This window comes from Pseudophryne corroboree, chromosome 7 (assembly GCF_028390025.1).
Source record: "Pseudophryne corroboree isolate aPseCor3 chromosome 7, aPseCor3.hap2, whole genome shotgun sequence".
Lineage (NCBI taxonomy): Eukaryota > Metazoa > Chordata > Amphibia > Anura > Myobatrachidae > Pseudophryne > Pseudophryne corroboree.
In genome coordinates, this window is record NC_086450.1 from 385,313,115 (window position 1) to 385,340,259 (window position 27,145).

At 49.3% G+C, this 27,145-nt stretch overlaps 1 long non-coding RNA gene across 1 annotated transcript; it reads left to right on the plus strand.

The window, feature by feature from the left end:
* The first annotated feature begins 1,226 nt into the window (after nt 1–1,226).
* Nucleotides 1,227–26,444, plus strand: LOC134943760 (uncharacterized). Its single transcript, XR_010181729.1, has 2 exons — nt 1,227–1,583; nt 24,515–26,444. It is a non-coding gene; the product is annotated as an uncharacterized LOC134943760 (long non-coding RNA).
* The last annotated feature ends 701 nt before the right edge of the window (nt 26,445–27,145 follow it).

A 27,145-nucleotide genomic window follows, 5' to 3' on the forward strand; every position in this document is an offset into this window, starting at 1 on the left:
CCCCTTCACCGTGTGTAAGCAGGGGAGAGTCCGGGGAGCTTCCTCTCAGCGGTGCTGTGGAGAGAAAATGGCACTGGTGATTGCTGAGGGAGAAGCCCCGCCCCCTCGGTGGCGGGCTTCTGTCCAGCTCAAACTTACAAAAATATGGCGGGGGCTCTTTTATATACATGTACAGTGCCCACCTGTACATGTATATTGTCTTTTGCCATAAGAGGTGTTTATATTGCTGCCCAGGGCGCCCCCCCCCTGCACCCTTACAGTGACCGGAGTGTGTGAGGTGTATGGGAGCAATGACGCACAGCTGCAGTGCTGTGCGTTACCTCCGTGAAGCTGAAGGCTTCTGCCGCCTGACGAATTCTGTCTTTTTGTTCTTCTAGCTCTGTGAGGAGAACGGCGGCGCGGCTTCGGGGGTGGACGCCCAGTAAGAACCTGCGTTCACCCCCTCTGGAGCTAATGGTGTCCAGTAGCCAAGCCTATCTTAGACAAGAAGGTCTTCTCCTCTCTCCTCAGTCCCTCAATGCAGGGAGCCTGTTGCCAGCAGTGCTCCCTGTGAAAAAGTAGAAAAAGTAGAGAAAAAATCCAAACAAAAATGCTTTTAGGCAGAGAACTCAGGAGAGCTCTCTGCAGTGCACCCATCCTGCTCTGGGCACAGTGTAAAACTGAGGTCTGGAGGAGGGGCAAAGAGGGAGGAGCCAGTGCACACCCAGAGTCCACAGCTTTCTTAAAGTGCCCTATCTCCTGCGGAGCCCGTCTATTCCCCATGGTCCTTACGGAGTCCCAGCATCCTCAAGGACATTAGAGAAATTTAGTTTACCGCCTTCAGTCATTTGCTTCACAGCAAGAGCCTTCAACATCCCGGTAGACACACCTCTGAGGCCATGTTGGGGCTCACTTCCACAGAGGAAGTGCAGGAAGGTCATGGATGGCTTAGAGATGCACTGGGTACCTGGGGGGGGTGGGGGGGGGCGAGGGGTGAACGGTGCCATCATTAAGGATGCAAGACCCTGGGGACAGCATGGTCACTGTACCATAGCACCTGCATTTGGCTTGTAGGGTGTCTGTGATGGCATCTTGCAGTCGGTATTGTTGCTGCTGAACTGCCCAGAGCATTCTTGGGATGCTCCGGACATGCATTCTGCAGCTTGTACAGCCACCCTGCTCTGGACAGCTCTGGTCCTTCCTGCAGAGCCGTACTTCCTGGTGCTGGGGGCCTACCCCATCGCCATGATGTCATGTGTTAAGGGGGCAGGTCTGCTCCAGCACTGCAGAGTACAAAGGACCTCCAGCAACCTCACTGCTCCATACTGTATTATTACATTATTCTAACAAGACAAATAGTTTACTTAATATTGGTATTTTTGTACTTACGGGGATGAGTCCTAGAAACATCCTGAGAAAAACGAGAGATGATGAGTCACATATTGTGTTGCTCACTGACAGAACAATGTGTGCAGCAAGTGGCAGATTAAATGATGACCAGCACAGTATAATGTGTGAGGCTTCCTGTGTACTGTCTGTCAAGCTGTCGGAATTTGTGCAGCACTAAAGTGGATATGTACAGGATTATGGCAGGGCATGAAAAGGTGAGTACGTAAGGAAGACTAGCTTTTACCATGTCCTATTCATCACTTTACAGACCCAGCGATCAAGGCTTTAAAAGAATAGGTAATACAGTTTCTTGCTTGAAGATTCAACTTTTCTTGTGCTAAAGTAACATATTCTGCAATTTAGTTCAATGCAAGTGATATTGGCATTTTTTTCTGCATCAAAGTTGATCATAATTGATCTGTAAGCTGGCAGAGCTTTCCTTTTGTTACACATAATTGGTTTTATTCTTTTATAATAAAAATTATCTCTATTACTGCACTATGAAGCACCCCTGTTTGATTTGTTCAAGATCAGAGTGTTTAAACCCACAAGGATTTGGGCATTTTGTGAAGAAGTTGCAGACGATTTGAATTAAGTATATCTTGGACTGTGAGGATAATTCAGAGTTGATCGTAGCAGCAAATTTGTTAGCATGTGCACTGTAGAGGGGGCAGATGTAACATGTACAGATAGAGTTAGATTTGGGTGGGTTATTTTGTTTCTGTGCAGGATAAATACTGGCTGCTTTATTTTTACACTGCAATTTAGATTTCAGTTTGAACACACCCCACCCAAATCTAAGGGGCCCTACTCACTGGCCGACCCGCCGCCGAGCTGCCCGACGGCGGATACGGCCGACGAGCGACCCGGCGGCGGGGGGGCAGTGACGGGGGGAGTGAAGTTTCTTCACTCCCCCCGTCACGCGGCTGCATTGAAGTGCAGGCAAATATGGACGAGATCGTCCATATTGGCCTGCATGCACAGCCGACGGGAGACCAGCGATGAACGAGCGCGGGGACGCGCATCGTTCATCGTTTAAGTCTCCACACTGAAAGATATGAACGAGTTCTCGTTCATTTATGAACGAGATCGTTCATATCTTTCAAAAAATCGGCCAGTGTGTAGGGCCTATAACTCTCTCTGCACGTTATATCTGCCCTCCTCCCCCCTGCAGTGCACATGGGGGGTCATTCCAAGTTGATCGCAGGTAGCAACTTTTTGCTGCTCATGCGATCAACCTGACGCCGCCTATGGGTGAGTGTATTTTAGCATAGCAGGGCTGCGAACGCTTGTGCAGCCCTGCTATGCTAAAAAAGTTTCACGTAAAACAAGACCAGCCCTATACCTACTTACCATTTGCGACGGATCCAGCGATGCAGGTCCCGGATTTGATGTCAGACATCCACCCTCAAAACGCCTGGATAAGCCTTCGTTCGCTGGACCACTCCTGAAAAACGGTCAGTTGACGCCCTGACACGTCTTCCTCCTGTCAATCTTCTTGCGGTCGCTGCTGCGACCGCTTTCCTCATTCCCTGCGTCGTTGCCCGGGCAAGGCCATGCGTGCACAATGCACACGCCGCGCATGCGCAGTTCTTACCCAATCGCACCGCTGCGAAGAAGTGCAGCGTGCGATCGGTTCAGAATGACCCCCATGGTTTTGCCCAACTGCTAACAAATTTGCTGCTGCGATCAACTCTGAATTAGGCCCTTAGTTCAGAATAATAGAACATTTTAACCCAGATGCAATGTACACTTTTTCATATGGTGATTATTTGTGAAGCACACAGTATATATATAGTGTGTGTGTGTGTGTGTGTGTGTGTGTGTGTGTGTGTGTGTGTGTGTGTGTGTGCGTGCGTGCGCGCGTGCGCACACACATTCACAGAAACGTTAATGTCCATTTAACTTGACTTCGAATACAATCGTTTGCAAAATCCTGTAGTGCCATGCAGTGGTTTGAAACTTCTCACGCCATTTGGGGACATTGGGGCAGATTTATTAAGCCTTGTGAAGTGATAACGTGGAAGGTGATAACGCACCAGCCAATCAGCTCCTAACTGCCATATCACAGGCTGGGTTTGAAAAATTACAATTAGAAGCTGACTGGTTGGTGCGTTATCACCTTCCACTTTATCACTTCCCCAGGCTTAATAAATCTGCCCCATTGTGATTTATAGCACTGGCACACAGTTGTCATCCGTCATTTATACAGGCGTGCCGGATTTGGATGTTTTATTAGCACACAGAAATATAAATGACCCAAATTAAAACATAAGCTAAATTAAAACATAAAGATTAAAACATAAGCTAAATCAAAGCAGGCACAAGTAGATATAATACTTTGCACACACTGCAGCTCCACAAAGTCATCTGCAGACATTTGAAGAAATATGGCAGAAGGAAATGAACAACTACTTTCTTCTGTTCAAGAAAAAGTTAAGACAGTGTAGTTCAGTGTTGATTAGAAAACATCAAAATATTATTTCAATGTGTATGGGTAGTTTCTTAGTAGTTTCTAGGACATACCCCTTGTTTTAGTAATGGTCCTAGAGGGTATCCTAAGGTCAGAGGTTATCTTGTCATGCATGGTCTACTGATAAAGAAAAGGAAATATTTGGGAAAGCCATGTCACAAGGTGAGAAGGTCGGTAGCAATAGATTCTCAGGAGCTAACAAGGCTGTTATTTGGTCTTTGTTATGAATGTCAATTGTGTGACTTTTCTTGTAACTGGATAAACATACATCGTGCATTGTAGCATCTGACTGGTAGCTTATTCCATAGTTCACAATGACAAACTGAGGCCATAGAATTCCGTTGTGCAGGGCTTTCTGGGATTGATGCAGAGTTCCAGTCCCTTAGACGCAGCCATATGCATAATAGAGATGAACAAGTATTCATGATTTGTGATATTAAGCCAGTATTTAGATATTCAGCAAACCAAATCACAAGAATTTACTGTTCAAAACATAATTTTATAGGACAAAAGTTACTTTTTAAAAATATATTTTGACCTGACTGTTTTTTTGTTTTGTTATTTTTGTTTTTCAGCATTAGTTTCGCACAGTGCTCATTCCCAGTGAATGAAATGCAGAAGATATTGAACCTTTTCATATTACTTCATCCATGGGTATTTACAAAAGCGTTTGCTATTTGTGGTGGTCATTTCAGTGGCTTGCGGTGAGGTCAGTGGCTGGGGAGGCACAAGCAGCTAACATCCCCCCCCCCCCCCTCATAGAGGGGAAGAAGAAAAAAAGCGTAGCCCCCCCCCCCCCCCCTTTATTTGTAAAACCAGCACCAGGCAGAACCAGCCCGGGGGGGGGGGGGTAATGCCACAGTAGAGGAGACACTCGGTATGGGGTCCCCCTGCCATAGCATTAATCTACCCCCCCCCCCCAAAACTAGTCAGCCCAGGGCTGGAATTCCTCGGAAGTGGGGACCCCAAAAAATAAACACGGGGTCCCCCTCCCGAGCAATAACCAGCACTGGGCTGATAGCCCAGTGCTATGCCCCGCACCCCTGGTGGCGGTGGGTGCGGAGTTCATTGTTAAAATTGTTCTTTACAGGTGGCCTACAGATCCCAGCATTCCTGCCCCAGCATGCTGGCACTTGGAGAATCACAAGTGCCAGCATGCCCGGACATAATGGGCCCGCTGGCACCAGTAGTCCACCTGTAAAGAATAGTAATATTGTTCTTTACAGGTGGCCTACAGGTCCCAGCAAGCCTGCCCCAGCATTCTGGCACTTGGAGAACCACAAGTGCCAGCATGCCCGGACATAAATGGCCTGCTGGCACCTGTTGCCCACCTGTAAAGAAAATATTAAAATAAAAACACCACACAGTCTTAAAAAATAAGTTTTATTGCATAGGGTCTTCACCTGGGGGCGGCGGCCTTTAAGCTCTTCTGCATGGCCGCCGCTTCCCCAGGGCTTCAGGCGTCTTCACCTGGGGGGGCGCCACCTCCCCAGGGCTTCCAGCGTCTTCCTCTGACGTCTTCACCTGGGAGGTGGCGGCCTTAAAGCTCTTTTGCATGGCCGCCGCCTTCCTCAGGGCTTCCAGCGTCTTCACCTGGTGGGCGGCGGCTGCTAAGCTCTTTTGCATAGCCGCCGCCCATCCAGGACTTCCGGCGTCTTCAACCTTCAGGAGCTCTTCTCCGCTCCTCCTCCGCCGTCGGACTGACAGCCTCTCCCTCGCGCTGACTTATATAAGTCAGCCAGAGGAGGTGGAGCGATGATGCGGCGAGCCGTGATTGGCTCGTGGCGGTCATCTTCAATTTAAAAAATGACGCGGAGGCGCCATTTTTGAAATGGGTTACCGCTCCGCTGCACAAACTCTGCACCGCCGCCCGCACACACGCCGCCCGCACCGCCGCACCCACGCCGCCCGCACCCAAGCTGCCAGCACCTCCGCTGACATCCGCACCTCCGCCGCGCCCACAACAGTGATTGACATCGGATCCAGTGACGGATCCGCTGGCCAATCACTGTGGCCTCACTGACAGGGGCGTGCTTTCATGGGTTGAAAGCACGTCCCTGTGTGAAAGCGGCACCACTAATGGTGCCGCTTTCCCATGATTTTTCAATGGGGTTTTAATGCCCATTGCTAGGCCCCGCCCGCGCCCACCCCCCGCTCCCCATACCTTTCCCTATCTGACAGGGAGGCACCACGATCGGTGCCTCCCAAACACTTTTACACAGGACTCGGATGATTAGGATAATATAAAGCAAATACTTATGACACAGAAACTTCTTCTTTTTGTCATTTACCAGTTTGGCCCAGTGGTGGATTAACAGAGGAGGGGCCCATGTGTGGGCTCCATATGGGTCCCCTCCTTTCTACTAGTGATGAGCACCGGAAATTTTTTGGGTTTTGTCTTTTGGTTTTGGGTTCGGTTCCGCGGCCGTGTTTTGGGTTCGAACGCGTTTTGGCAAAACCTCACCGAATTTTTTTTGTCGGATTCGGGTGTGTTTTGGATTCGGGTGTTTTTTTCAAAAAACCCTAAAAAACAGCTTAAATCATAGAATTTGGGGTTCATTTTGATCCCAGAGTATTATTAACCTCAATAACCATAATTTCCACTCATTTTCAGTCTATTCTGAACACCTCACACCTCACAATATTATTTTTAGTCCTAAAATTTGCACCGAGGTCGCTGGATGGCTAAGCTAAGCGACCCAAGTGGCCGACACAAACACCTGGCCCATCTAGGAGTGGCACTGCAGTGTCACGCAGGATGGCCCTTCCAAAAAACACTCCCCAAACAGCACATGACGCAAAGAAAAAAAGAGGCGCAATGAGGTAGCTGTGTGAGTAAGCTAAGCGACCCTAGTGGCCGACACAAACACCTGGCCCATCTAGGAGTGGCACTGCAGTGTCACGCAGGATGGCCCTTCCAAAAAACACTCCCCAAACAGCACATGACGCAAAGAAAAAAAGAGGCGCAATGAGGTAGCTGTGTGAGTAAGCTAAGCGACCCTAGTGGCCGACACAAACACCTGGCCCATCTAGGAGTGGCACTGCAGTGTCACGCAGGATGGCCCTTCCAAAAAACACCCCCCAAACAGCACATGACGCAAAGAAAAATGAAAGAAAAAAGAGGTGCAAGATGGAATTGTCCTTGGGCCCTCCCACCCACCCTTATGTTGTATAAACAGGACATGCACACTTTAACCAACCCATCATTTCAGTGACAGGGTCTGCCACACGACTGTGACTGAAATGACGGGTTGGTTTGGACCCCCACCAAAAAAGAAGCAATTAATCTCTCCTTGCACAAACTGGCTCTACAGAGGCAAGATGTCCACCTCATCATCATCCTCCGATATATCACCGTGTACATCCCCCTCCTCACAGATTATCAATTCGTCCCCACTGGAATCCACCATCTCAGCTCCCTGTGTACTTTGTGGAGGCAATTGCTGCTGGTCAATGTCTCCACGGAGGAATTGATTATAACAGTGGCGGAACAAGCAAGCGGTGGGCCCAGGTGCGACAAAATGCTTTGGGCCCCCCCCCCCCCCCCCATCCAAGTCCACCCCAAAATACATAGTGGCGTGGCTTCGTGGGGAAGGGGTGTGGCCACAAAATAATACCAACACAGTAGTCTCCATTATTCAAATTACGCCGCACAGTAGCACCACTACACCAGGTAGAGACCCTTTTACACCTTACAGCGAACAGATTCCTCTTTTTACACATTACAGCAGACAGCGTGCCCTTTTTACACATAACGGCAGACCGCGTGCCCTTGTTACACATTACGGCAGACAGCGTGCCCTTTTTACACATTACAGCAGACAGCGTGCCCTTGTTACACATAGCGGCAGACAGCGTGCCCTTTTTACACATTACGGCAGACAGCGTGCCCTTGTTACACATTACGGCAGACCGCGTGCCCTTGTTACACATTACGGCAGACAGCGTGCCCTTGTTACACATTACGGCAGACAGCGTCCCCATTTTTACACATTACGGCAGGCAGATTCCCCATTTTTACACATAGCAGCAGGCAGATTCCCCATTTTTACACATAGCGTCAGGCAGTCCCCGTTTTACACATAGCGTCAGGCAGTCCCCCTTTTTTACACATTACGGCAGGCAGATTCCCCTTTTTACACATTGCGTCGGGCAGATTACCCCTTTTTACACATAGCGGCAGGCAGTCCCCCATTTTTACACATTGCGGCAGGCTGATTCCCCCTTTTTACACATTGCGGCAGGCAGTCCCCCCTTTTTACACATTGCGGCAGGCAGTCCCCCCTTTTTACACATTGCGGCAGGCAATCCCCCCTTTTTACACATTGCTGCAGGCAGTCCCCCCTTTTTACACATTGCTGCAGGCAGTCCCCCCTTTTTACACATTGCGGCAGGTATGCCCCCCTTTTTACACATTGCTGCAGGCAGTCCCCCCTTTTTACACATTGCTGCAGGTAGTCCCCCTTTTTACACATTGCGGCAGGTATGCCCCCCTTTTTACACATTGTGGCAGGTAGTCCCCCATTTTTACACAGTGCAGCAGGTAGTCCCCCATTTTTACACAGTGCGGCAGGTAGTCCCCCATTTTTACACATTGTGGCAGGTAGTCCCCCATTTTTACACAGTGCGGCAGGTAGTCCCCCATTTTTACACATTGCGGCAGGCAGGCACAAGAAAGAAGGAAAGAAAGAAAGAAAGAAAGAAAGAAAGAAAGAGAGAAAGAAAGAAAGAAGAATTATACTTACCCTCTCCGCTGGCTCAGGCTCCTCGGTGCAGCGTCAGAGACGATTCCCGGGCTGGAGAGAAGGAGGAGGAGGGAGGCTGAGGAGGGAGCCGCAGCAGCGCTGTGTTACTGGTGGAGGCGCTGCTGCTGCTGCCCCTCTGCTTCCCTATAGGCTATTCTCGGAAGACAGCCTATAGGGAAGCAGAGGGGCAGCAGCAGCAGCGCCTCCACCAGTAACAAAGCGCTGCTGCGGCTCCCTTCTCAGCCTCCCTCCTCCTCCTTCCCCCGTCTGTTGTACCGCTGCTCCTCTCCTCTCCTCTCTTCGCCGGGCGGCTGTGCGCTGCGGGCAGCGGTTGCCCGCAGCGCACAGCGGCATGTAATGAGTCAGTTTGACTCATTACATGCTTGGGCCCCTGGACAGAGGCGGGCCCCAGTGCAGTGCACTGCCTGCACTGCCGGTAGTTCCGCCTCTGGATTATAATTCATTTTAATGAACATCATCTTCTCCACATTTTCTGGATGTAGCCTCGTACGCCGATTGCTGACAAGGTGAGCGGCGGCACTAAACACTCTTTCGGAGTACACACTTGTGGGAGGGCAACTTAGGTAGAATAAAGCCAGTTTGTGCAAGGGCCTCCAAATTGCCTCTTTTTCCTGCCAGTATAAGTACGGACTGTCTGACGTGCCTACTTGGATGCGGTCACTCATATAATCCTCCACCATTCTTTCAATGGGGAGAGAATCATATGCAGTGACAGTAGACGACATGTCCGTAATCGTTGTCAGGTCCTTCAGTCCGGACCAGATGTCAGCATCAGCAGTCGCTCCAGACTGCCCTGCATCACCGCCAGCGGGTGGGCTCGGAATTCTGAGCCTTTTCCTCGCACCCACAGTTGCGGGAGAATGTGAAGGAGGAGATGTTGACAGGTCGCGTTCCGCTTGACTTGACAATTTTGTCACCAGCAGTTCTTTGAACCCCAGCAGACTTGTGTCTGCCGGAAAAAGAGATCCAAGGTAGGTTTTAAATCTAGGATCGAGCACGGTGGACAAAATGTAGTGCTCTGATTTCAACAGATTGACCACCCGTGAATCCTTGTTAAGCGAATTAAGGGCTCCATCCACAAGTCCCACATGCCTAGCGGAATCGCTCTGTGTTAGCTCCTCCTTCAATGTCTCCAGCTTCTTCTGCAAAAGCCTGATGAGGGGAATGACCTGACTCAGGCTGGCAGTGTCTGAACTGACTTCACGTGTGGCAAGTTCAAAAGGTTGCAGAACCTTGCACAACGTTGAAATCATTCTCCACTGCGCTTGAGACAGGTGCATTCCACCTCCTATATCGTGCTCAGTTGTATAGGCTTGAATGGCCTTTTGCTGCTCCTCCAACCTCTGAAGCATATAGAGGGTTGAATTCCACCTCGTTACCACTTCTTGCTTCAGATGATGGCAGGGCAGGTTCAGGCGTTTTTGGTGGTGCTCCAGTCTTCTGTACGTGGTGCCTGTACGCCGAAAGTGTCCCGCAATTCTTCTGGCCACCGACAGCATCTCTTGCACGCCCCTCTCGTTTTTTAAATAATTCTGCACCACCAAATTCAAGGTATGTGCAAAACATGGGACGTGCTGGAATTTGCCCATATTTAATGCACACACAATATTGCTGGCGTTGTCCGATGCCACAAATCCACAGGAGAGTCCAATTGGGGTAAGCCATTCTGCGATGATCTTCCTCAGTTGCCGTAAGAGGTTATTAGCTGTGTGCGTATTCTGGAAAGCGGTGATACAAAGCGTAGCCTGCCTAGGAAAGAGTTGGCGTTTGCGAGATGCTGCTACTGGTGCCGCCGCTGCTGTTCTTGCGGCGGGAGTCCATACATCTACCCAGTGGGCTGTCACAGTCATATAGTCCTGAGCCTGCCCTGCTCCACTTGTCCACATGTCCGTGGTTAAGTGGACATTGGGTACAACTGCATTTTTTAGGACACTGGTGAGTCTTTTTCTGAGGTCTGTGTACATTTTCGGTATCGCCTGCCTAGAGAAATGGAACAAAGATGGTATTTGGTACCGGGGACACAGTACCTCCAACAAGTCTCTAGTTGCCTCTGCAGTAATGATGGATACCGGAACCACGTTTCTCACCGCCCAGGATGCCAAGGCCTCAGTTATCCGCTTTGCAGCAGGATGACTGCTGTGATATTTCATCTTCCTCGCAAAGGACTGTTGGACAGTCAATTGCTTGGTGGAAGTAGTAAAAGTGGTCTTACGAGTACGACTTCCCCTCTGGGATGACCATCGACTCCCAGCAGCAACAACAGCAGCACCAGCAGCAGTAGGCGTTACACACAAGGATGCATCGGAGGAATCCCAGGCAGGAGAGGACTCATCAGAATTGCCAGTGGCAGTGACATGGCCTGCAGGACTATTGGCATTCCTGGGGAAGGAGGAAATTGACACTGAGGGAGTTGGTGGGGTGGTTTGCGTGAGCTTGGTTACAAGAGGAAGGGATTTACTGGTCAGTGGACTGCTTCCGCTGTCGCCCAAAGTTTTTGAACTTGTCACTGACTTATGATGAATGCGCTGCAGGTGACGTATAAGGGAGGATGTTCCGAGGTGGTTAACGTCCTTACCCCTACTTATTACAGCTTGACAAAGGCAACACACGGCTTGACAAATGTTGTCCGCATTTCTGTTGAAATACTTCCACACCGAAGAGCTGAATTTTTTGGTATTTTCACCAGGCATGTCAATGGCCCTATTCCTCCCACGGACAACAGGTGTCTCCCCGGGTGCCTGACTTAAACAAACCACCTCACCATTAGAATCCTCCTGGTCAATTTCCTCCCCAGCGCCAGCAACACCCATATCCTCCTCATCCTGGTGTACTTCAACACTGACATCTTCAATCTGACTATCAGGAACTGGACTGCGGGTGCTCCTTCCAGCACTTGCAGGGGGCGTGCAAATGGTGGAAGGCGCATGCTCTTCACGTCCAGTGTTGGGAAGGTCAGGCATCGCAAACGACACAATTGGACTCTCCTTGTAGATTTGTGATTTCGAAGAACGCACAGTTCTTTGCTGTGCTTTTGCCTGCTTGAGTCTTTTCATTTTTCTAGCGAGAGGCTGAGTGCTTCCATCCTCATGTGAAGCTGAACCACTAGCCATGAACATAGGCCAGGGCCTCAGCCGTTCCTTGCCACTCCGTGTTGTAAATGGCTTATTGGCAAGTTTACGCTTCTCCTCTGACAATTTTATTTTAGATTTTTGAGTCCTTTTTTTACTGATATTTGGTGTTTTGGATTTTACATGCTCTGTACTATGACATTGGGCATCGGCCTTGGCAGACGACGTTGCTGGCATTTCATCATCTCGGCCATGACTAGTGGCAGCAGCTTCAGCACGAGGTGGAAGTCGATCTTGATCTTTCCCTATTTTTGGAACCTCAACATTTTTGTTCTCCATATTTTAATAGGCACAACTAAAAGGCACCTCAGGTAAACAATGGAGATGGATGGATACTAGTATACTTATGGATGGACGAGCGACTGCCGACACAGAGGTAGCTACAGCCGTGGACTACCGTACTGCGTCTGCTGCTAATATAGACTGGATGATAATGATATAAAAAATATATATATATCACTACTGCAGCCGGACAGGTATATATTATATAATGACGGACCTGCTGGACACTGTTAGCAGCACTGCAGACTCCTAAAGTAAGCTACTAGTAGTATCAAGAAGATAGAAAAAAAAAAAACACCACAGGTAGGTGGTATACAATTATGGATGGACGAGCGACTGCCGACACAGAGGTAGCTACAGCCGTGGACTACCGTACTGCGTCTGCTGCTAATATAGACTGGATGATAATGATATAAAAAATATATATATATATCACTACTGCAGCCGGACAGGTATATATTATATAATGACGGACCTGCTGGACACTGTCAGCAGCACTGCAGACTCCTAAAGTAAGCTACTAGCAGTATCAAGTAGATAGAAAAAAAAAAACACCACAGGTATTTGGTATACAATTATGGATGGACGAGCGACTGCCGACACAGAGGTAGCTACAGCCGTGGACTACCGTACTGCGTCTGCTGCTAATATAGACTGGATGATAATGATATAAAATATATATATATATATCACTACTGCAGCCGGACAGGTATATATTATATAATTAATGACGGACCTGCTGGACACTGTCAGCAGAATGCGTTTATAGAATAAAAACACCACACGACGAGTGTTTAACTTTTTCAGGCAGACAATCACAATATACTGGTGGTCAGACAGTGGTCACTGGTCAGTCACACTGGCAGTGGCACTCTGGCAGCAAAAGTGTGCACTGTTAAATAATATGTACTCCTGCTACTGCTCCCCAGTCTCCCCCACAATTAAGCTGTGTGAGCACTGAGCACTCAGCACAGTCAGATATACATAGATGATGCAGCACACTGAGGCTGAGCACAGATATGGTATACTGTTACTGTGTCACTGTGTATCGTTTTTTTTCAGGCAGAGAACGGATTATATTAAATAATAATATAATAAAAAAACTGCACTGGTGGTCACTGGTCAGTCACTAGTAAACTCTGCACTCTCTGAGTACTCCTAAGCTCCAGTAAATCAATTGTCTCACTCTCACTCTCTCTCTTCTAATCTAAATGGAGAGGACGCCAGCCACGTCCTCTCCCTATGAATCTCAATGCACGTGTGAAAATGGCGGTGACGCGCGGCTCCTTATATAGAATCCGAGTCTCGCGATAGAATACGAGCCTCGCGAGAATCCGACAGCGGGATGATGACGTTCGGGCGCGCTCGGGTTAGCCGAGCAAGGCGGGAAGATCCGAGTCTGCCTCGGATCCGTGTAAAAAGGCTGAAGTTCGGGGGGGTTCGGATTCCGAGGAACCGAACCCGCTCATCACTACTTTCTACAGACTATTATGTCAGAGTCTACTGCCCATGCGCAGGTCTAAGGAGACATGGCATCTGACATGTTCCGGCAACTAAACACTACTGCGCATGTGTGGTGGACATTTTCCCTGTGATTTTTTTTTTGCCGTGGCTGCAGCACTGACTCGGAACTCCGGAAATGTAAGAATTTAAAATGGGTGCAGTGTCCCCACAAGGGGACTCTGAGTGCTCACCCTGCTGCTGACACTCTGGCGTATGTATGTACATATGCAGGGACGGCAACAGAAATCTTGGGGCCTCATACACTGACATCTCAGGGGGCCCCCACCCCCTCAACTCCCCCCCTCGATAGAAATAATAATAATAATAATAATAATAATAATTATATATATATATATATATATATATATATATATAAAACCTCCTACGTTTCGGGACTGTACCAGTCGCCAGGGATAGGTTACAATGATAAAAAGTATAATCTGTAGATACAAATACAAAGCCATAATTTCCTGATACAGTGCAGCTGGGATCTCCCGCCGTCAGACATTCACTGAGACATGCCGGCTGACAACCCCGTCGGACTTCCAGTGGTATCATCAGGTCACGTCCCCCAGCGGCGTCTGTCCTGAAACATAAGAAGAATAAATGCACTTTTATGAGTGACTCCATTTCGTATTAAACCCCCAACCTCCTGCATGTAAATAAATAAATATTACATATTATATACATCCTCTGACTGATACCCTACTGCCCCCCCCCCCCCCCTCCCGGAGGCTGTCTACAGGGAGCACACTATGGGGAGGGAGCATGGAGGCTGGCTACAGGGGAGCACACTATGAGGAGGGGGCATGGAGGCTGGCTATGGGGGAGCACACTATGGGGAGGGGGTATAGAGACTGGCTACAGGGAGCACACTATGGGGAGGGGGCATGGAGGCTGGCTACTGGGGAGCACACTATGGGGAGTGGGCATGGAGGCTGGCTACAGGGGAGCACACTATGGGGAGGGGGCATGGAGGCTGGCTATGGGGGAGCACACTATGGGGAGGGGGTATAGAGGCTGGCTACAGGGAGCACACTATGGGGAGGGGGCATGGAGGCTGGCTACTGGGGAGCACACTATGGGGAGTGGGCATGGAGGCTGGCTACAGGGGAGCACACTATGGGGAGGGGGCATGGAGGCTGGCTACAGGGGAGCACACTATGGGGAGGGGTTATAGAGGCTGGCTACAGGGAGCACACTATGGGGAGGGGGTACAGAGGCTGGCTATGGGGGGTACACTATAGGGAGGGGGCATGGAGGCTGGCTACAGGGGAGCACACTATAGGGAAGGGGTATAAAGGCTGGCTATAGGGGGGTACACTATAGGGAGGGGGCATGGAGGCTGGCTACAGGGGAGCACATTATGGGGAGGGTGTATAGAGGCTGGCTATAGGGGGTACACTATAGGGAGGGGGTATGGAGGCTGGCTACTGGGGAGCACACTATGGGGAGGGAGTATAGAGGCTGGCTACAGGGGAGCACACTATGGGGAGGGGGTATAAAGGCTGGCTATAGGGGGGTACCGTACACTATGGGGAGGGGGAATGGAGGCTGGCTATAGGGGGGTACACTGACTACAGGAGGTGGCTGCAGGCTATGGGGTTGGAGGTTTGGGGACTGGCCACTGGAGTGGTAGGTGGGAGATAGAATGCATACTGCAAGCTGGGGTCAGGGAGCTGCAGGGAAAATACTGTATAGCTTACCTGCGGGCTCTGCCGGGTAAACCTCATAAAAAGTTTGTGCCTGGGTGGGGGTGGAGGTGGAGCTACACACATGTACTGGAAGTTGCCTGAGGGTGCAATGTAACTGAGGGGGGATCGCAGGGAGGTCAGCTGTCAATGGCCATGGGGATTTCTGACGGCAGCATCAAGAAGGGGGTGGGGATGGTGGCTGCTACTGACTGTGGCATCAAGGTAGTGTTATGAGCCACGGCTGTGGCCCATTTCCATTTTGCATTTTGGTTATGTATTTTATGTTATACTTCTGTTTATGTTCCCCGTGGGTGTCATGGGGTGCTCGGATCTCACCCTTAAGGGGAGGATACTGTTATGAACCACAGGTAGTGGTTCATTCCTATTTTACGTTTATAAGTTGTCTTGCAGGCCAGGATTTCCCGTTGCTCTGTTTAAGAATACTCTTGTTAGCTGCCGGTGGTGGGTCTGTGTAATTGCAGCTTGTTCCCATGTGTTCAGCCTCACCTGGCTGCTAATTGCATCTTGTCAGTTTGGAGTCATGCAACAGGGCAGCTGCATGACATAATTAATTAGGCCTCTCTGTTATATGCTGGCTGAGTGCAATTCACAGACGCTGGTGATATTTCTAGGTTTCCAGTCTTCCAGAGTGTTTGAGTTCTGAGCTTGTTCCTGCCAATTCCTGAGCTCCTGTCTAGCAGTGTCTGACTAGCTGCTTCCTGTGTCGATTCCTGTGTCAGTTCCCGTGTCCTGCCGTGAAGCATTCCTGTCCTGAAGTCCTGTGGCTTTGCCTGTGCCTGGTCGAGTTTCTAGCTTCTTGGTGTCCACCGGTCTGTCGTTTGGGATTCTGCCTGTCCTCCAGTTCTGAGAGTCTGTGTCGGCAGCATTGGGGGTTCCTGTCCGTTTGCCAGTATTTGTACCGGTTCCATGAGTAGCGGCTTTGCCGCGTCCGTCGGCCTAGGCCGCTGTATTCCTTGGTTGTATCTGTCACTGGTGTTTTGCAGAGGGTTCTGCTTATGCTGTCACCGCCGGTACACAAAAGTATTGTGTCGGCGTGTGGTCAGCATTTCCTTTGTTGTTCTTTTCCTTTGGCGGCAAGCCGCACATACATTTAGTTTTAGGCTAGTTAGTAGCCCCTGGCTTTGGTTGTTTCAGTTAGAGGGCCCCTTGTTATTACCCTGTCTCAGTTCACGCTTTGTCTCTCTTTAAGACCTGAGGGGGCATCGGAGTTGGGCAGACCTAATCCGCCCTTCAAACGCGGCTGCCATGGGCCCAAGAAACCATAGTCCTGCAAGCGTGAATTGACAACACGGGTAAAACAACGGAGGTAGGGTGCCAGGGGCTATTCCCGTTCCATTTCACCAAATCCAGTATTACGTCCTGGTGCTCTGGACTCACTTCATAACATCTCCCTTGTTCTGAGCACCAGGAACCTAACAGGTAGGTGGTGTGCAGCTTCTATTAACTGTATTCAAGCAGCGGAGGAGGGTGGTAGAAAGCCCAGGCCCAAAGGATTCCGCAGGAGTAGACTAGGCAGGTAGAGTACAGACAGGCAGGGGGTGTGGCCTAATCACGGACCCATGGCCACGCCCCTTAAAACAACAAAAATTCCTTATCATGCAGCCAGCCCTGAAGGCACCATCAGCCGTCCAGGCAAAGAGTGCATACCCTCAAACAGTTTACACATAAAAATCGGTACAAATTAGAAAAGGGGGCATAGCCACGGGTAAAGGGCCTTTTCCTATACTTTCAATGGAAGTTTGGAGAGCTTAAAATCGGTACAGACCATTAAAAAAAAAGATTTTACTCACCGGTAAATCTATTTCTCGTAGTCCGTAGTGGATGCTGGGACTTCGTAAGGACCATGGGGAATAGCGGCTCCGCAGGAGACTGGGCACAACTAAAGAAAGCTTTAGGACTACCTGGTGTGCACTGGCTCCTCCCTCTATGACCCTCCTCCAGACCTCAGTTAGGATACTGTGCCCGGAAGAGCTGACACAATAAGGAAGGATTTTGAATCCCGGGTAAGACTCATACCAGCCACACCAATCACACCGTATAACTCGTGATACAATACCCAGTTAACAGTATGAACAATAACTGAGCCTCTCAACAGATGGCTCAACAATAACCCTTTAGTTAAACAATAACTATATACAAGTATTGCAGACAATCCGCACTTGGGATGGGCGCCCAGCATCCACTACGGACTACGAGAAATAGATTTACCGGTGAGTAAAATCTTATTTTCTCTGACGTCCTAAGTGGATGCTGGGACTCCGTAAGGACCATGGGGATTATACCAAAGCTCCCAAACGGGCGGGAGAGTGCGGATGACTCTGCAGCACCGAATGGGCAAACTCTAGGTCCTCCTCAGCCAGGGTGTCAAACTTGTAGAATTTAGCAAATGTGTTTGACCCCGACCAAGTAGCTGCTCGGCAAAGTTGTAGAGCCGAGACCCCTCGGGCAGCCGCCCAAGAAGAGCCCACCTTCCTCGTGGAATGGGCTTTCACTGATTTAGGATGCGGCAGTCCAGCCGCAGAATGTGCAAGCTGAATCGTACTACAGATCCAGTGAGCAATAGTCTGCTTTGAAGCAGGAGCACCCAGCTTGTTGGGTGCATACAGGATAAACAACGAGTCAGTTTTCCTGAAACTAGCTGTCCTGGAAACATAATTTTTCAGGGCCCTGACTACGTCCAACAACTTGGAAGCTTCCAAGTCTTTAGTAGCCGCAGGCACCACGATAGGTTGGTTCAAATGAAAGGCTGATACCACCTTAGGGAGAAACTGGGGACGAGTCCTCAATTCTGCCCTATCCATATGGAAAATCAGATAAAGGCTTTTACATGACAAAGCCGCCAATTCTGCCACACGCCTGGCCGAAGCCAAGGCCAACAGCATGACCACTTTCCACGTGAGATATTTTAATTCCACGGTTTTAAGTGGCTCAAACCAATGTGACTTTAGGAAATCCAACACCACGTTGAGATCCCAAGGTGCCACTGGAGGCACAAAAGGGGGCCGAATATGCAGCACTCCCTTAACAAACGTCTGAACTTCAGGCAGTGAAGCCAGTTCTTTTTGAAAGAAAATAGACAGGGCCGAAATCTGGACTTTAATGGATCCCAATTGTAGGCCCATAGTCACTCCTGACTGTAGGAATTGCAGAAATCGACCCAGCTGAAATTCTTCTGTTGGGGCCTTCATAGCCTCACACCAAGCAACATATTTTCGCCATATGCGGTGATAATGTTTTGCTGTCACATCCTTCCTAGCTTTTATCAGCGTAGGAATGACTTCAACCGGAATGCCCTTTTCCATCAGGATCCGGCGTTCAACCGCCATGCCGTCAAACGCAGCCGCGGTAAGTCTTGGAACAGACAGGGCCCCTGCTGCAGCAGGTCCTGTCTGAGCGGCAGAGGCCATGGGTCCTCTGAGATCATTTCTTGAAGTTCTGGGTACCAAGCTCTTCTTGGCTAATCCGGAACAATGAGTATAGTTCTTACTCCTCTCCTTCTTATTAGTCTCAGTACCTTGGGTATGAGAGGCAGAGGAGGGAACACATACACCGACCGGTACACCCACGGTGTTACCAGAGCGTCCACAGCTATCGCCTGAGGGTCCCTTGACCTGGCGCAATATCTTTTTAGCTTTTTGTTGAGGCGAGACGCCATCATGTCCACCTGTGGCCTTTCCCACCGGTGTACAATCATTTGGAAGACTTCTGGATGAAGTCCCCACTCTCCCGGGTGGAGGTCGTGTCTGCTGAGAAAGTCTGCTTCCCAGTTGTCCACTCCGGGAATGAACACTGCTGACAGTGCTAACACATGATTTTCCGCCCATCGGAGAATCCTTGTGGCTTCTGCCATCGCCATCCTGCTTCTTGTGCCGCCCTGCTGGTTTACATGGGCGACCACCGTGATGTTGTCTGACTGGATCAGCACCGGCTGGTGTTGAAGCAGGGGTCTAGCCTGACTTAGGGCATTGTGAATGGCCCTTAGTCCCAGAATATTTATGTGTAGGGAAGTCTCCTGACTTGACCATAGTCCTTGGAAGTTTCTTCCCTGTGTGACTGCCCCCCAGCCTCGAAGGCTGGCCTCCGTGGTCACCAGGACCCAGTCCTGTATGCCGAATTTGCGGCCCTCTAGAAGATGAGCACTCTGCAGCCACCACAACAGCGACACCCTGGCCCTTGGAGACAGGGTTATCAGCCGATGCATCAGAAGATGCGACCCGGACCACTTGTCCAACAGATCCCACTGGAAGATCCTTGCATGGAACCTGCCGAATGGAATTTCTTCGTAAGAAGCTACCATCTTTCCCAGGACTTGCGTGCATTGATGCACCGACACCTGTATTTGTATTAGGAGGTTTCTGACTAGAGATGACAACTCCTTGGCCTTCTCCTCTGGGAGAAACCCTTTTTCCTGTTCTGTGTCCAGAACCATACCCAGGAACAGTAGACGCGTCGTAGGAACCAGCTGCGACTTTGGACTATTCAGAAAGCAGCCGTGCTGTTGTAGCACTTCCCGAGATAGTGCTACTCCGACGAACAACTGCTCCCTGGACCTCGCCTTTATAAGGAGATCGTCCAAGTACGGGACAATTATAACTCCCTTTTTTCGAAGGAGTATCATCATTTCGGCCATTACCTTGGTAAATACCCTCGGTGCCGGGGACAGACCAACGGCAACGTCTGGAATTGGTAATGACAGTCCTGTACCACAATTTTGAGGTACTCCTGGTGAGGAGGGTAAATGGGGACATGCAGGTAAGCATCCTTGATGTCCAGTGATACCATGTAATCCCCTTCGTCCAGGCTTGCAATAACCGCCCTGAGCGATTCCATTTTGAACTTGAACCTTCGTATATAAGTGTTCAATGATTTCAATTTTAGAATGGGTCTCACCGAACCGTCTGGTTTCGGTACCACAAACATTGTGGAATAGTAACCCCGGCCTTGTTGAAGGAGGGGTACCTTGATTATCACCTGCTGGAAGTACAGCTTGTGAATTGCGGCCAGTACTACCTCCCCTCGAGGGCAGCAGGCAAGGCTGATTTGAGGTAACGGCGAGGGGGAGTCGCCTCGAACTCCAGCTTGTATCCCTGTGATACTACTTGCAGAACCCAGGGATCCACCTGTGAGCGAGCCCACTGGTCGCTGAAGTTCCCGAGATGCGCCCCCACCACACCTGGCTCCACCTGTGGAGCCCCAGCATCATGCGGTGGACTCAGAGGAAGCGGGGGAAGATTTTTGATCCTGGGAACTGGCTGTCTGGTGCAGCTTTTTCCCTCTTCCCTTGTCTCCGTGCAGAAAGGAAGCGCCTTTGACCAGCTTGCTTTTCTGAAGCCGAAAGGACTGTATCTTATAATACGGTGCTTTCTTAAGCTGTGAGGAAACTTGAGGTAAAGTTTTTTTCTTTCCCAGCTGTTGTTGTGGATACGAGGTCCCAGAGACCATCCCCAAACAATTCCTCACCCTTATAAGGCAGAATCTTCATGTGCCTTCTAAAGTCAGCATCGCCTGTCCACTGCCGGGTCCCTAATACCCTCCTGGCAGAATGGACATTGCATTAATTCTGGATGCCAGCCGGCAAATATTCCTCTGTGCATCCCTCATATATAAGACGACGTCTTTAATATGCTCTATGGTTAGCAAAATAGTATCCCTGTCCTGACAGGGTAATAGACCATGCTGCAGCAGCACTATCCATGCTGAGGCAATTGCAGGTCTCAGTATAGTACCTGAGTGTGTATATACAGACTTCAGGATAGCCTCCTGCTTTTTATCAGCAGGCTCCTTCAAAGTGGCCGTATCCTAAGACGGCAGTGCCACCTTTTTTGACAAACGTGTGAGCGCCTTATCCACCCTAGGGGATATCTCCCAACGTGACCTATCCTCTGGCGGGAAAGGGTACGCCATCAGTAACTTTTTAGAAATTACCAGTTTCTTATCGGGGGAACCCACGCTTCTACACACACTTCATTCACGCATCTGATGGGGGAACAAAACACTGGCTGCTTTTTCTCCCCAAACATAAAACCCCTTTTTTTGTGGTACCCGGGTTAATGTCAGAAATGTGTAACACATTTTTCATTGCCGAGATCATGCAACGGATGTTCCTAGTGGATTTTGTATATGTCTCAACCTCGCGACACTGGAGTCAGACTCCGTGTCGACATCTGTGTCTGCCATCTGAGGTTGCGGGCGTTTTTGAGCCCCTGATGGCCTTTGAGACGCTTGGGCAGGCGCGGGCTGAGAAGCCGGCTGTCCCACAGCTGTTACGTCATCCAGCCTTTTATGTAAGGAGTTGACACTGTCGGTTAATACCTTCCACCTATCCATCCACTCTGGTGTCGGCCCCACAGGGGGCGACATCACATTTATCGGCATCTGCTCCGCCTCCACATAAGCCTCCTCATCAACCATGTCGACACAGCCGTACCGACACACCGCACACACACAGGGAATGCTCTGACTGAGGACAGGACCCCACAAAGTCCTTTGGGGAGACAGAGAGAGAGTATGCCAGCACACACCAGAGCGCTATATAATGCAGGGATTCACACTACCCACAGTGATTTTTCCCTTATAGCTGCTATAATACACAGATTTGCGCCTAAATTTAGTGCCCCCCCTCTCTTTTTAACCCTTTGAGCCTGAAAACTACAGGGGAGAGCCTGGGGAGCTGTCTTCCAGCTGCACTGTGAAGAGAAAATGGCGCCAGTGTGCTGAGGGAGATAGCCCCGCCCCTTTTTCGGCGGACTTCTCCCGCTCTTATAATCATGATGTGGCAGGGGTATTTTACACATATATAGCTTATTAGGCTATATTATGTGTGATATGCCACTTTTAAGGTACTCTAATTGCTGCTCAGGGCGCCCCCCCCCCCAGCGCCCTGCACCCATCAGTGACCGGAGTATGTGGTGTGCACAGGGAGCAATGGCGCACAGCTGCAGTGCTGTGCGCTACCTTAATGAAGACCGGAGTCTTCTGCCGCCGATTTCCAGGACCGTCTTCTTGCTTCTGGCTCTGTAAGGGGGACGGCGGCGCGGCTCCGGGACCGGACGATCGAGGTCGGGCCCTGTGTTCGATCCCTCTGGAGCTAATGGTGTCCAGTAGCCTAAGAAGCCCAAGCTAGCTGCAAGCAGGTAGGTTCGCTTCTTCTCCCCTTAGTCCCTCGTAGCAGTGAGTCTGTTGCCAGCAGATCTCACTGAAAATAAAAAACTAAAATAAACTTTCTTTTTCTAGGAGCTCAGGAGAGCCCCTAGTGTGCAACTGTGCATCCAGCTCAGCCGGGCACAAGATTCTAACTGAGGTCTGGAGGAGGGTCATAGAGGGAGGAGCCAGTGCACACCAGGTAGTCCTAAAGCTTTCTTTAGTTGTGCCCAGTCTCCTGCGGAGCCGTTATTCCCCATGGTCCTTACGGAGTCCCAGCATCCACTTAGGACGTCAGAGAAAAGGTACTGTACCTGCTAAAAAGGTACGGTTGGAGGGTATGCGAGAGCACAGGACCACACCAAAACGCCCCTGGCTTGGGATCAGCAATTAGGTGCAGGGGAAGTGTTGGACTTGGCCCCAGAGACGTAGGGACAGCACAGTGGTGAGGCTACGGCTGTCTGCTGTCTGAGACAGGCTGACAGTGTGACTGGCAGTGCTGTACCGCTGCACAGCTCCTCAGAGTTGGCGGCGGCAGGGACGGGTTGGGGCAGCATCATGCATAGTGACGCTGCGACACAGGCAACACAGGACCAGATCATACCAAGTGACGGGTAAGGTGGGGGGCATTTTTGATTGCAATTGTCTCTTAATTCATTTGTGTGGGGTCCGGAGCGCACAGCATTTTTAAGTGCTGCAGACCCATGTGTTGTGCCTCAGATGCTCGGGCCCCCCTGTTCCTTGGGGCCCGGCAAGGGTGTCCCCTTTGACCCCTCCATTCACCAGGCCTGTACATATGTAATCCCCTAAGTCAGATAATAGCAAGTCGAATCAATTAGAAACAAGGCGGCTCGCACTGTATGTACAGCCATATGCAGCACTTACAGTAGTTTTAAACTCACAGAATTTTATTTGCAGCCCAAAATCTGCAAGTCCGGCGTGAGACTGGCTGAGGTTTAGTGCTGTCACCTGTGTTTCAACAGCGTTACAATGTTATTTCAGAATAGCAGCCCTCAAACCCATAAAATAGTAGGCAAGCCTTCTTGTCAGTGTGATAATTCGTATATATGTTCAAATAGCCAGGGCTGTAGAGAGCTTTCCTGAGCCCCGGTAAAGCAGGGGGTGTGGCCTAATCACAGAGTTGTGGTCACTCCCCCTTTAAAAATAAAATAAATAGCTGTTTAAGGTGACCTGGAAAGGGGGGGCTATCACTCTACCCCCTAACTGCTCAATCCAGCAGCCTCCATGGGCCCATCAGGATACTGCCAGCTGACAGGCTGGAAGGGGGGAGGGAAGACCCGTGCCCTTCCAAGAAGCCCCTGGTGCCCTTGCTTATAGCACTGGTAGGTGCCAGGGGGCAAGGCATGGTGAATAAAGCAATTGGGCCCTGCCCATGCTGTTCAGTGACATGATATGCTGCATTGTACAGCTGTGGAATGTCTCACAACGATGTGATTCATTGTGAATTGCACCATCAAACCCCACTTTACTGGGGAAGTGGATGCGATACGGGAGACCGGCTTACTCTCCTGGAAAAGTTTGCACTTTAGTAGCAGTAATCGTAACCTTGTGCCTGGGAGAGTATTCTGAAGCAGATTACTTGTGTGCCCCCTACTGTTTAAACTGGATCTGCCTTTTCCGTAGTCTGTGCATAGCCTAGACTGCACCTCTTACAGTCCTGCATTTGCTGCCAATCTCCCCCAGCCTTACCACTCACAGCTGTCCCTCTAGCAATTTGCCTGAGGCTACCACCTTCCTACAAAACCCCGTAAGAAGTATCTCATTCTGATATTAGCTGACACGACAGACTAATGTCATCATTATACGGTTGCTGACATTATAAATATCCTACACGTTGGATTTTGTTTGTAGCGTATGCAACTTTCAGCAAGCAGTACTTTATCCATTCTTCCCTTCATTTATCAGTTTACCCTGCTACCATGCTGCAGAGTATTCAGATACTCTATAAATAAATCATTTTATTACAAAATATAATAAAAATAATGATACCACAAAAACCTACCCTTATTAACCATGCCTTTCTGCATACCCCATATACTGTAGGACTATCATTTAAAAATAAATATATCAAGCTTTTTGTTTTCAATCAACTCAACAATATTTCCTCTTGCTCTCCAGGAATCCAGCACTTGAAAACCCTCACGTCTTTTTCATCATCAAAAAGTACAGCTTCAGAGGACTGGCTAATATATGAATCAAACACAAGCAAGGCTGGCTGACAAGTCACAATAAGGAGAGATAGAGCAAAAGTGAAAGTGATCACTAAGCGGAGCTGAATCACCCATCAGGAAGCTGAAAGACTGAAAAAAAAAGAAGAAGAAGATGGTCGGCTTCTAAATCAGCCAAACATTTTAAACATCCCTGCTGTAATTGGCAATTTTGTAATATTTATTCACAACAGATCTGATTGTCAGAGTCCCACTGGCTCCTCTCTGGAGAGTTTGCGTGAAATCAGTTTGAAATGGTGTGTCAATTTTTTTTTTCCTCAAGTCACCATCTGGCTGATAGACTAGAGTCTGTTCTAATACACTGACCCAGTGAATCGCTGCTAAACTACTCCCTCGACAGTTCCTTTGCATCTCGGAAGATATTCACAGAGAGCGCCATATACAGGCAGACGCGTACGGCGCGTAATGGGGAGCAGTTATTAGAGAATTTGATTTGCATAAAACTAAGTTGACAAGTGGGCCTGATGGTGGCCTGGTGAGCCACAATACTTTTGCCAGCTTGCAATTTACAGTACAAAGGGCTTTATTCAGCTAGCATCGCATCAGCGATGTGATCGCATTTGGCCGACTTTTGGGTCAGTGCGCACGAGCAGGGTCTGTTCTGCGTGTGCGCAGGCCGGGCAATGAGATCGCATTGCAGTGATGTGAACGCCTCTGCCTGATCGACAGGCAGAGGCATTAGATGCAGGGTTGCGGGAGCATGGTGCCAAAGACGTGGGAGGGTCCGGGGGGACATTTTCATGGCGGCTGCGTGATATCACACACGGCTGCGAAGAGAAATATGGCCGTGCTGTGCCTGCGTACACAGCCTGGCTGCGTATGCAGGGGGCTACCCTTATTTTCTGGGTCCGTGATGCGATCGCATCGCTGGCCGGCAATTAGCATGCAGGGCAACCTTGCCCTGTGCTGGGCGGCTCTCAGCATGCGAGTGCTAGCAGTTGCAGTTTTGGTAAATTACTCCAACTGATGCTGAATAAGGTCCAAAGTTGTAAACAAAATAAAGTTACGTGTATGTAGAGTGTTAAGGTCAATAAAATGAAGAATTCCATTGATGATAAAAGATAAAGATTAGGTTGCATTGGTATATCTCTAATATCTGTACCTCACCAGTGTCTTGCATCGGCTGGCGCTGCAGAGCAGCAGAAAATAAACTGAAAAAATGGAGCAGCTGCCGTTTTCCTGGTCATTTAGGCATAGGCAAGTTAGCCAGATGCCTAAGGCATTTGCAATGCCAAGGGGAATTCAAGCCTGCCTAGGGCCAGGGTAGGTTCCGCTTTGGGCTGGCTACTGCGATCGGAGCTCTCAGAAGCATTTTAGCCTCACAATTTGCTAAGTTAGGGTTAGAGTTTGACCGAAGTCGGTTTTGTGGAACCGGTTTTTTATTTCTCAATACGCATACTCTGGGAATACTCATTCACATGTGATTTTGAACTGTAAGCATTACGGTCGTAACTCCACCTGCAGGTGAATGCACAAAACTGGGTGTTAATGTGATGTTTGCATAGAGGTTAATTTTAGTGAGGGTGTGTTGGGTGTGTCGGCAGATCTGTGGGCAATGCTGAATTGCTGATTTCAGATGCATTGTTTGCACCATGGATACGGCTGATGCAAGTGCGTCCTGATAGTGACAACCAAGAGTATGGATACGTGGCGGTGTAGTCACATAGACACGTACAATTCTGCATACGGGCCAATAACCACATTTTATTCTGTGCTGTGCAGTTGCAAATTAGTCCAACTGTGAATTCGCCCCCTTATAGTTATATTGTTATTAATAATAATAATAATAATAATAAAATTATCATAGTAATGGCAAATAATCAATTTACTCCAATGCAGCACAATGTCTCGTTCTATGCCATTGCACCATTTGCATTCAATGTACTGTATACACTTGTTTAGTTGTGCACAAAATTATACACTTGATAGATGGTTGTGGCGCCTGTCACAACTTTCTCTGCCCTCAGTGTTCAATAATAAAATTCAGGTAAAGGCGTTGCTGACTTCCCCTTCTGTACAGCCATTAGCAGTAGTAGGATTAATATATTGCGCAGCATGGTAAAGTAAGGAGATGACACAAGTATTGAATTCAGCAAAGGAGTACAACTCTAGACAATGTGATGCCTTGCCACCAGGGTTGGACTGGCCCACAGGGGAAACCACCGGTGGGCCCCACTTCCTGGGGGCCCACTCCTTCCTCTAGGGATCAGGTTCCAGACTGTGCACTTGTATTATACATGGTAGATATGTTGCATTACACCACACAAGTCTATTGTGTATTTCAAGCCTCTGTGGGGGTTGGCCACACCCCCTTTGTAGGCTGACCACACCCTTAAGTATGGGCCCCTATCACTGCATTCCCCCGGTGGGCCCTTCATGCCCCAGTCCGACACTGCTTGCCACTAATTTGTAATAAAGGAGATTTGTTTAAATAGGCACAAATTCATCTCTACAGCTTTTTTATCTTAATGTATGAATTTAACTTTTCCTGATTGCCTATTATTATTAGTTGCTTTACACT